The sequence below is a fragment of the Cupressus sempervirens genome, chromosome 2 (genome assembly GCF_028749045.1).
Source record: "Cupressus sempervirens isolate cs-2001-9-10 chromosome 2, ASM2874904v1, whole genome shotgun sequence".
NCBI lineage: Eukaryota > Viridiplantae > Streptophyta > Pinopsida > Cupressales > Cupressaceae > Cupressus > Cupressus sempervirens.
Window position 1 is genome coordinate 282,491,487 of NC_143119.1, and position 11,984 is coordinate 282,503,470.

The 11,984-nt window shown below is 35.5% G+C and overlaps 1 pseudogene; it reads right to left on the reverse strand.

Moving 5' to 3' along the window:
- Positions 1–10,679: 10,679 nt before the first annotated feature.
- Positions 10,680–11,513, reverse strand: LOC149572154 (ethylene-responsive transcription factor ERF011 pseudogene; annotated as a pseudogene).
- Positions 11,514–11,984: the final 471 nt, after the last annotated feature.

Consider the following 11,984-nt stretch of genomic DNA (forward strand, 5'->3'; position numbering starts at 1 on the left):
GGATAGTGAGGTGGTCATTCATCAAGTAAGAAGTTAGAATATTACAAGGAACAACCTCCTCAAGTCATACATACATGGAGTTTGGCATAAATGCTTGAAGGTTTCCAAGCATTCAACATCTAGAGTGTTAGAGGAGAAATAAGCCTGCTAACAAGCTTGCAGCAATTGGTGCTTCTTATGATATACCAGAGCATGTTGCTGATGGAAAAGAGTGACGGATCAGAATTTTTGTAAGGCTTTTTGTCCCTAATAATTAGACAAATTGGCAAGTTTTTGACTCTGATATATGCAGATTATCAATTTCTTGTAAAATGAAGCAAAGTTCACTGCTAAAAATTAGTCTAAGCTCCAAAATTAATATGGGGACCAGATTTTGAACCTAAACTCCAACAGATTTCCTAAAGTCCTAATCACCTTGGAGGGCATTTTCAACTCTGATGATCAAGAAAAGGGCAAGTGTTCAAACCTAAATGCAAGTAAGGATGATCATACGCCTGTCACTATTGCTAATGGAAGAACTCTCAACTTGTGAAAAGTATGCACTAATATTGAACAAGAAGTCATCGTTAAATTATGTCAAGAATTAAATGATGTTATTGGTTGGAGATATGAAGACCTAAAGGGTTTTGACCCAAAATTATCTCAGCACACCATATATTTTAGTAGTAACTCCAAGCCTGTTAGGCAGAAGTAGAGGCCAATCAACCTTAAGATTGAGCCACTAAAGAGAAAAAAATTATCAAGGATCATAGAGGCCAATATTATTTTCCCTATCAAGAACTCCTAATGGGTGGCTAACCCTATCCCTATTATTAAGAAGAGTGGGTAGATTAGACTATGTGTAGACTTTAGAGACTTTAATAAGGCTTCTCTTAAAGATCACCACCCCCTTCCTTCCATGGAATAGGTCCTATCCAAGGTTAGTGGTTCAAAAAGGTTTTCTTTCTTAGATGGTTTTTTAGGATATAATCAGGTGTTAGTACAAGAGTCTAACAGATATAAGACTACTTTCACTACTAAGTGGGACACCTATTTCTTATTGTAAGATGCCTTTTGGACTAACCAATGCAAGTGCCATGTTTCAGAAGGAAATGGAGATGGCCTTTAAGGGTATGTTGGAAAAATGTGTGCTAGTGTATTTGGATGATATAACTACCTTCTCAAAGCATGTAGTGGATCATTTTGATCACTTAAGACAAGTATTTGAAAGACACAGAGAGTATGGTGTGTCCCTGAACCCCAAGAAGTGTTTCTTTGCTACTCACCAAGGAAATATCTTAGGTCATATTGTGTCAAGAAATGGGTTGAAAATAGATCCAAAGAGGGTAGAAGAAATTCTCACTCTCCCACTTCCTGCCCATAAGAAAGGATTGTAGAGTTTCCTTGGTAGGATCAACTTCATAAGGAGGTTCATCCCTGACCTTGCTTCTATGGTAAAACATCTCATAGCTATGTTAAAAAACAACCTAGTGTTCACTTGGACCAAAGAGGGAAAGGCTAGTTTTGAAGAAATCAAGAAATCAATTGCATCAACTCCTACTCTTATCAACCCCAGTTTTGATAGAAATTTCATCCTCTACTCCCTTGGAGGAAAATCAAGCATTTCAACTATACTTACACAATTAAATGATGAAAATTTGGAGCATTGCATTGCTTTCTTTAGTGAAGCACTCAATGATTATGAGGAAAGATATAGTTATGTAGAGAAGTAGGTGTTTGTTGTTGTGAGGGCTCTCAAGAAATTCAAGCATCTCTTGTCTCACAATAAGGTCTAGCTTTTAGTTCCACATACAAGTGTAAAGGATTTTATGTTGAACAAGGATATCAATGAGAAGAGAGATGGATGGATTACTAGAGTCATCCAGAATATGATATTGATATTAATATCACCAAGTTGATAAGAGGTAAAGGACTATGTGAGAAAATGGCTTCATCTTTTAAGACACATGAAGAGGCTTCTCTCTTAATCCAAAATGAGTAACCAAAAGAAAATGAAGATCAAATTGATTGGTTTCAGGACATGACTACCTTCTTGACAAAAGGAAGATGCCCCCAAGGCCTAGAAAAATTCAAGAGGAGACAATTCATATTGTAGGCTATTCCCTATGTCTTAGTGGATAGAGTATTATTCAAAAAGGATCTTGATGGAGTCCTACTCAGATGTATATAGATAGATTAGATCAGTAGGTTGCTAAAGAAATTTCATGATGGTCTTGCTGGTGGTCATTTCTCTGCCAGAGTCACTATAATGAAGATAATGAGGGTTGGCTATTATTAGCCCACCCTATTTAATGACTACCATAAGTGGGTAAGGAAGTGTAAGAAATGTGCTTTCTTCTTAAGAAACCAAAGATTGGCTTTCCTTCCCCTCCATCCTATTCAAGTTGACCAACCTTTTTCCTAATGGGGTTTGGATTTCACTAGTCCAATAAATCCACCCTCTAGTGATGGTGATAAATGGATCCTGGCAGCCACAAACTATTTCATAAGATAGACTAAGGCATTGGCTTTAAAGGATGCAATAGAAGCCTTAGTAGAATTTTTAGATTATTGTGACAAGATTTGGTGCTCCCTTAACTATCCTATCTGATAATTTTAAATCTTTTATTAGAGCTCAAATATGTTCTTGGGCTTTAGAATATGGATATATTTGAGCACTTCCTCAAATTATCATCTCCAAGGCAATGGCTTGGTTGAATCCTTTAACAAGAATCTCATCAAGATCATGAGGAGGACAATTGAAGACAATAAGAGGAGTTGTCATGCCAAGTTGAAGAAAACACTTTGGACTTATAGGATTATACCCAAGAGAGCAGTTGGGAATTCATCTTTTGTTCTAGTTTATGGAAGGGAAGTCAAGCTTCCTATTTCATTGGAATTCCCCTCTCTTGGGCTAGCTCATCAATTAGAGCTAGAAGAAAATGATTCCATGACAATTAGGTTAGAAAAACTAATTGAATTAGAAGAAAAAAGGCAACAGGCTATGCATACACTTGAGGCTTGTCAACAACAGGTCAAAAGAAGTTTTGATAGAAAGGCTAAACTAGAATTTTCAAGGAAGAAGATCTTTTTCTCAAATGGGATGCTGACAGAGCCAAGCCAGGAAGGCATTCTGAGTTTGATGCTATTTGAAATGGGCCTTATGTTATCACTAGTTGCAAGTAGGCCAATACTTTCTAGCTATCTAGTCTAAATGGTGATGCTCTATGCATTCTAGTTAATGGGATTTACCTCAAACCTTGCTTCTAGATAGGGTTAGGGATTTCTGTATATATCAAAGTAGTTTTTTCAAGTTTCCCAAGAAGTGTTGAGCATAGGTTACCTCTTTGTAAGATATCCAAGTTTTGAATTTTTGTAGTTATAGAGAAGTCAGAAGTAGAGTTATGGTTTTACAATGCACAAGACCTCGATTATTTTTTTTACAATGCCATAGCCCAATGGATGCTTAAGGTCACTAGTCATATACATAGCAGGCTAGTATCCCCTCTGAGTTGCCAAAATTCTAAGCCATATTTTCCCTCTTACCAAAAAAATTGAGTTTTTCCTGTCAAGCATGACCAACAGTCATATTTTTCCAAATATTCAAATAATCAAGTGATATAAAGGATACATTTAAACTTAGGGTCTAAATTGTGATGTCATTATGGCCTTCCTCATTCACATGATCATGGAGAGTTTAGTGTTAACCATAGTCAGGACTGCAAAGTCACGAATCACTTTGTGTGCATGGCTGTTGGGGCTAGTGATGGGTTAAGGAATCAAGCTACAAAGCAATGATAACATAAAATGAGAAAGACAAATGGTTGCAGCTTCACTGGGGTTACAATTTGGACCACATTTAGTGTTGTGATAATGCATATCTCCGTTTTTGCATGGTTGTGGGCATTTCATGTCAAGTCAAGGTTCAGTTGCAACATCACAAATGGTGTGTTGGTAGTTTGGATAATGGTTTTTCATGGTCATAGGCATCAAATGCTAGCTGGATATCAAGGTAGCGATGATGTGAGATGCCAGTTTCACATTATCATGCGATCATAGCAGTTAAGGAAAGATGTTAAGGATAAGTTGTGAAGCAGTGCTATAGTTTATTCACAATTTTGCAACATAAAACATTTAATGGAGATAAAGGGTTGCAAAGCCATGATTGATTGTAATCAAAGGTCAAACATGAGAGATAGAAGAGTGGTTGGGTGGAAAAATGAAGGAATATGACTGGTTCACGTGGTGAATCCTGAGGATTGACTCTTGTTGACCGATGACATGGCTAACTTGGTGTACTAATAATAGAGGAAGCAGAGCTCTTTGATGGGAAATTTGATCTTTTTGATCTCTTTCAACCAATGTCATCATTCCCCATGCCTAATAAACATGAAGGAATACTCCATCACTGCTTGTTGGTCCATCTAATTAGTGAGAATGATAATGACTATCATTTCTGTCTTCTCAAGGTTTTGTTTGGTGAATAAATGATCTTCATATGTTTGGATGTGTGCCATGATTAGATCTTTCCCAAATTTACAGTGATTGTTCTCTATAGTCTTGAATGCAATTGTTGAGGTTTGCCTTAAGATAGAAGTTATATGAGCTATGCTTGTACTATAAAAATCAGATTTTGTAACCCTTCCTAGGGTCGATATTTTCTCTAACTCTATAGTATTGTATGTCTATGCTCTGGTACTATAATTTCCTTTTCTTTTGAGTTTATTTCCTCCTCTATTGTATCTCCTTCTCTCATTAATATATAGTGCAATAACTTCTTGCCTTTGTGCTAATGTATTGTCTTCATTTCTCAACTATATGGTTGTATCTATTTAGCTTTTGAATGATACAAAGTGAAGTCTCTTCCTTGTAGAATTCTTTTGGTTCTAATCTACATTTGGTTGTTAGATTAAGCAGAGATTGAATTTGTATACTTTGAGGTTATATTGATGAACTATGCATTCTTTGGTAGAGATAAGGTTGAACATACTATTTGGTGTATCACCTTCTCTTAGATTATATTAAGTAGTTTTCTTTCATGCATTCCTTCTCCTTTTTCCTCTCAAGAAATTATTAGGTACATCCTGATAGTAAGGAAACTTGCCTTCTCTGGAGATTCAATCTCAAATTGCAAAGTCCCCCACTTTAGAGATTATTTCTATGTTACATGAGGCTTCCTTTAGGTATAGCTTTAGGTAAGGGTGAAAGCTTTTGTGTCAACAATAATTATTAAATGTCATTTACTTCTTTAGGTTTCCCTTTTCAATTTTACGATCTCCTTCTATAAAGATCAATCAATTGTAAAAAAAAAAAATTTTTTAGTCACATAATATATTCTTCCATATTTTTGGAGCCAAACCCTTAGCTTCTCTTTGTCTTTGCTTCTTTGTGATAGGTTCTTGCATGTAGGTGTTCTTCAGGTTTTGAGGATTTGTATTGCTCAAATCCTTCATGGTATCAGAGATGGATTTGTTGTAGCTTGTTCAATTTTTGGGGAAAGTTGGAATGAGGGTTTATTGGATCAAATTTGGCTATTTTTCAATTTTTTTGTGCAAATAGGAGATTCTCTAAATTTAGGAGCACTTTGAGGCCAAATAAACCTCATGGATGGATTGAGAAGATGTCGAAACCCCTATTTTTATATAAATTTTTTTAATTTTGGACAATGGTAATTTTTTGAGACAATAAATATTTTTCCCACCAAGGTCATACGACCATTGGTACACATTACGAGGCAGTTGTGACATTTTAAAAAAGTGGCTATTAAAGCCCTTGTGGTTTATTAAACCATGTGACAGTCTTTACCCACCACGGTGGTTAGACTTAAGTTGATTGTGGTTAGCAGTATCATCGCTAGCAATAGGAAAGACTCTGTCACCCTTCAATCACCATAGCCTAGCCTCTACTCATGACGTGCCACCAACTCGTCTCCTCTACTAGTACTACAACCTTGCCTCCACCCATGCACAACAATTGTCCCACCACCACCCAACCAATGGTCACATGGGAGGCTAGGAGCCAAATTTAAGCCCCTCCCAATTGTTTTGGGGTTTTAATTATTTTGATTACACTTTTAGAGGCCTTGTTGGTTTTTTGGCTCTAAATTGAGCATACAGTATCATTTTTTGATAATTGAAATATCTTTTGGGGGCATAACTTACTCATTTTAGCTCCATTTTTTGATCCAAAAGAAGCATCAAAAAGATCTTCTCGAGCACTATTATGAATTTCTATTTTTTCATCAGCATTTTAAAAAAAAAATCCAACACCTTCTTGAACAATGACTGAGACCTCTTCTTGTCTAGAACTTTTGACCCTTCATAACTATAACACATGGAAGTCCCTCATGACATGGCTTCTCCAGTCAAAAGGGTTGTGGTCTTGTTTAGATGTAGTACATACAGTTTTACAGAGGCCTTTTGAGGTCATGCAACATAAGAACAAGATGGATGAGTCAATGGGGTCTATTTCTTTATGGGTATCTGATAGTCTACAATTTCATCTTGATGGGTACAATACCCCTCTAGCTATGTGGACCAAGCTTGACAATTTGTTTGGTATAGTGAATGAGTTCAAGGAACTTTAGATTAAGGCAAAGCTTACCTCTCTTTTACCAAATTATTTTCCTTCCATTGTGGACCTCTTAATGAAGTTCAAACAACATAGATCTTTATTGCAGGGTTGTGGGAAAACCAAGACTAACATTGAGTGCAAATTTACCTTATTCTTTCTAAGCTTCATGGAAACTTTCAAATTTTTGCTTCTACCTTCCATTCTACCATGGATGCTTTAGGTACTATATTTATCATGTCATCCTTTGAGGTTTTTTGTGATTGTTTGGCTCAAGAGAAAGCTAAGCTCTCTCAGTTGGATTCTCTCACATGATCATATACTTATGTGCTAGTAGCTCACACATCTTCTTGAAAGAAGGAGAAGAAATAGAAGTCACCTCCTACAAAGTCTCAGATTGATTCTAGCCCTTACATCATATCAGGCCCACCTCCTCCTAAGGTGGATAAACCAAAACTAGATAGACCAAAACATGCTTATTGTAATAAGCCCAATCATGTTGAGTCACATTGCTATGAGAAGAAGTTAGATGACTATGCCAAACAGGTTTTAGATTTGATAGCTCTCCTTCAAAAGAGCAATATTAATATTCCTTCTAATTCTCACATATCTTCTTCATCACCATCATTTCAGTAAGATGGTAATGACATAGGAAATGGTCATGCACTATGTGCAACTACTACTCCACATTCTTCTAGATGGTTACTAGATTTAGGTGCTTCAAACCATATGACATCTTCTCAGGATTTGTTCTCTTCTTTTAAGGCTTCTCCTACTCCCCACATTTTGATAGGCAACAACATTGTTATGAATACATGTGGGAAAGGTTCTATTGAAATTGATGATGATACATTTCATGATGTACTATGTGTTCCATCTTTGTCCTCTAACCTCTCTTTATTTATCATATTACACGCAGTGGGATTGGGAAGAAAATTAGGTTTGCACAAGATTTAGTGCACATCGAAGATAGTAAGACATACAATATTGTTGCTATAGGGATTGTTGATGTTCTTCCCACCTATACTTTATCTCTCATTTTGATCCACCATCTCCACTATCGGAGATTCACTCTCCTTCTTCACAAGAGGATACTAAGGTGAAGTCAAGTCACTTGAACTTATGTGTTATTCTTGAGACCAATGTTGTGACTTCTAAACCTCCACCTCCTATTTAGATTCCATTTATTGCACAAGATTACTCTTCAACATTGCCTAACATTGCAACTCTAGTCATCAAGCCACCTAGTACAATTGTTGAGGATATATCAGAGAACATACATCTCCTCCTAGATGAAAAATTTAGTACACCTATTATCCCACCTTCATTTGAGATTCCATTTTAAGATTCTCATGTATTCTCCTTTGAGCATCAGCTAGGACTTCCATCTTCACCTTACATCCAGGGGTTTCATCATTCTTGTCCAGTGCCTTTGTTTCTTTTAGATCAGAGTCATATTGGTTTCTTAATCGACATAGGAGTTCTACCATTCTGAGGGGCTATGGAGTCTCAATTCTCTATCATGGGGGGTTTCATTAAACTTATGGTCTTGAGAGAGTCTCTTGAGACATATCATTTGTACTTTATCTTTCTATCTCTTTTTGGAGTATGGTTTTTCCCACATGGTTTTTCCTATTTCTTCATTTCATAGAGATTTGGTTGTGATTGGTTACCTCATCAAGCCTTGTTGTTAGGACCCAAGTTTTCTTTCAACATTGTAGTTTCCTTGCTTTTTCCTGCATTGTTTGTAGCTGCATTGTTGCTCATCTTAAGATGGGGTGTTAGACTAAAGGGTTAATTTAATTTAATTTATTAAATTACCTTTACTCCCTTTTAAGATTTTCCTTGTGCACTTTCATTTTAATTTAATAATTAAATAGAATTATTAAGTGTCATTCACCTCTTAGGTTTTATGATCTCCTTCTATAAAGATTGATCAATTGTAAATTTCATTTATTCTTTCAGTTTGATAATATATTCTTGCATATTTTCAGAGCAAAAACATTGTGTTCTCTTTGTCTTTGCTTCTAGGAGCTATGAAGGGTTCTTGCATGCATGTGTTCTTTGGTTTTTGTGGATTTTTATTACTCAAATCCTTCTATATATATATATATATATATATATATATATATATATATATATATACACACACACATGTGTGTTTGTGTGTACAAAACAAATCAAAAATGAATGAACTGCATGTATTTAAAATATATAAAATTATTAGATCTCATACCATCTTTACTTCAAAAAAATCCTACACATTTTTTCTTTAGAATACCCTATTATGCAAATTGGATATGGGAAGAGAAAAATAAAAAAAAGTGGGATGTAGCGTAAAGAATCTACAACCATGTAGACTTGTGAATTTTCTAAATGGTATAAGTAAATTTTACATATAATGATTTTTTTGGATATTTTTGTATTATCTAAGCATTTATATTCATAGTCTTTGGTATCTATTTATTTTATTTTACTTTTTTCTTTTAAGTATCCTCTATGATATCTAAAAGTGTTCTATTTATTTTGCTCTATAAAATCATGTTCAAAGATTTTCCTTCTCAAGCTATATTTAACTATATCTAGCTATGATGCACCAAAAACATATTGAGTTTCTTGCATTCTCAAAATCTTTCATTCTTAACATTAGTGCATACACAACAAACTCAGAAAATCATATAATTAATATTGTTGTAGAGAAAAATGAGTATTATTAGTTTTTAAAAATATGGTGATATAATTTCTTAGACTAGAATTATGTATTTAAGGTTTAACGAATTCAGTAAATCAATTAGGATTTTAAACTTTTGTAAAGGCTAAATTCTTGTTTCTGTAATTGAACTTTTGTCTTCTTTCATTGGTAAATTCTTCTTCCAAAGGTTTTTTTTTAAATATTACCTCTATTATTTATTAGGAATTATAATACGAAGGTTCCTTAAATTAGAAATATTTAAAATAATTCAGATGATTTGGCGATAAGTTGGACAAAAAAAGTATCTATGCCCCATTTCCATCTCGAGCACAATAGATGGAGTGCAGTTTGAAGCCTAAAGAGACTGAATGATTACATTTTCACTTCATCACGTGTTTGATTAAATTGACCTCTTAGTCATTTATTATATCTCTTGTTTGATTTAATTGTTAATGAATCGAAAAGCTCGAGAAATATTTTATATTTCATTACATGATGTTATCACCTTTGTTTAAAAAGACAATATAATTTTTTAATTAATATAAATTCATTTTTTGTGTCAACTATGTGACTTTTCTTTGATTTTGGAAGTTTGTATCTTGTGGGATGCAAGTCCTTACACTCAATCCTTTTCGGTAATCAAGATGTCATGACCTCAAACAACCCGATAAAGTTTCCAAGAAAGACACTACTATAATATTCAAGAGGACTTTCAACGTTGAGACTTGGCGATCGTAAGACCTCATTTTTTTCATACCGCAAAAGTCCAAAAGAATAAAAAAAATAGTAAGAAAAGTATAGAGAAACTAGTGCAAACTATGGGTTGAGAAAAAGCCTTGCTAATGTAGCACTAAAGTATAGAGAATCTCTTTACGATTTGACTTCCCTCATGTTTAAGGTAATGAAACCCCCCTAAACCTCGACAATGAAAGAGGGGAAATAACAAACAAAAGAAAGACGTAGAAAATAAAGACAAGAAGAGGAGCCTTCCCACTTGTCCAAGTAAGCGAGTTGCAATTTGTGAGGCACAACAAGAACATTATTGAACCACTATTTATCTTGTCAATATCGTAATCACTACATTCTAGAATATCACGAGCATAGCATTAATGAACCACTACTAATCTAACTGAGCAAAATACTCATAACAAAAGAAGGATATATCATCAGCATAGCATTAATGAACCATTGCTAATCTAACTGAACATTAATGAACCACTACTAATCTAACTGAACTATTGTTAATCTAACTAAGCCTTAATGAACCACTACTAATCTAACTGAGCAAAATACTCATACCAAAAGTAGGGTGGATCATAAGCATAGCATTAATGAACCACTGCTAATCTAACTTAGCAAAATACTCATAACAAAAGAAGGATGTATCATAAACATAGCATTAATGAACCACTACTAATCTAATTGAGCAAAATACTCATAACAAAAGAAGGATGTATCATATCCTCCCCTTTTGAATAACCATTCTCAATGATTGAAGTACCAACACAAACTTTATATGCCTGCAAATCATCCCACCTCTATAAAAGAGGAGCAAAGTTAAACATCAAACTGCAAAAAGATACCCACAGGTGAATTTTTTTTTAATATGATGAGAAATTTCATGACCCCGACCAGAATACACTTCGATCGGATCCAGCAACTGTTTTCCCTCCCATAAAAAAATACTCGCTGAAACACATGGAGAGGTCCCCACCCCGAATTCTCACTGGTTTTTCGTCTCTTGCGAAAACAAGCTCCGTTCTTCCGCAATTATGGGGAAACTGGAATTCTCAGCTACTTCATCAAAGCTGCTTTCTATGTCACCAAGCAGCGAATCCAGCAATTCCAAGCCGTGCTGCACGACAATCTGATGGCTCTCCGTACAAGACAGTGATACGGCACTGTAATCAGCCACCTGCCGAAATTCTTGGACAGCAAATTTGGCGGCGACGGCTCGAATCTCAGCGGGAGACAGCGAAGATGCCGATGAAATTTCCGGCAGAGAGTAAGGAAAATTGAAGTTTGCGTTCGATCCTCTGAGGCAATACACTGCACAGTCATATGCTCGAGCAGCTTGGTGAGGGAAATCAAAAGATCCCAACCAAATTCTGGCTCTTGAATTGGGTATTCTCACTTCGGAAACCCATTTCCCCCATTTTCTCATTCTCACTCCTATGAAACGTCGTTTCCTCTCTTGGCCGTCGACAAATGTGATACGTTCTCTCTTCTTCCCCGAAGTTCTTGCCATGTTTAGCGGCAGGCAGAATTTGAGTGCAATGGTTTTTTTGAGAAAAAATGTTCTCGAGTGTGCGTCTCTATATACTCAAGTTCCGGGAACATCGTGAAGAATTTGTTCACCAAATAGTGCACAATTTTCTTAGAGCTTCGAACATTTTGGTCAGTTTTGGATGGCGAGAAGGAGAACATTCGGGTGATTAGTCAGGAAAGACGAGAAAGGTAAAAGGGGCGTGGGTGTTTTACTTGGCGTCACGTTGGCTGTTGACGGCATAGCATGACCTCACATGTGCCAACGTAAGCAATGACGTCCTCATAAACTAAAGAGGCAAATTATGTCGACAATCTAAGCGGGCTAGGTAAACATCTTTCGAATGACAAGTGGCTTCTCCACTATGAAACTAGATATTTCTTAAAAATTAAATAACCTAATTTAATACTAAAATGGAATGGAAGTGTATAGTTTATAATTACAAGATAGTTCTTCTATTTAGATGCAATTTTCCCC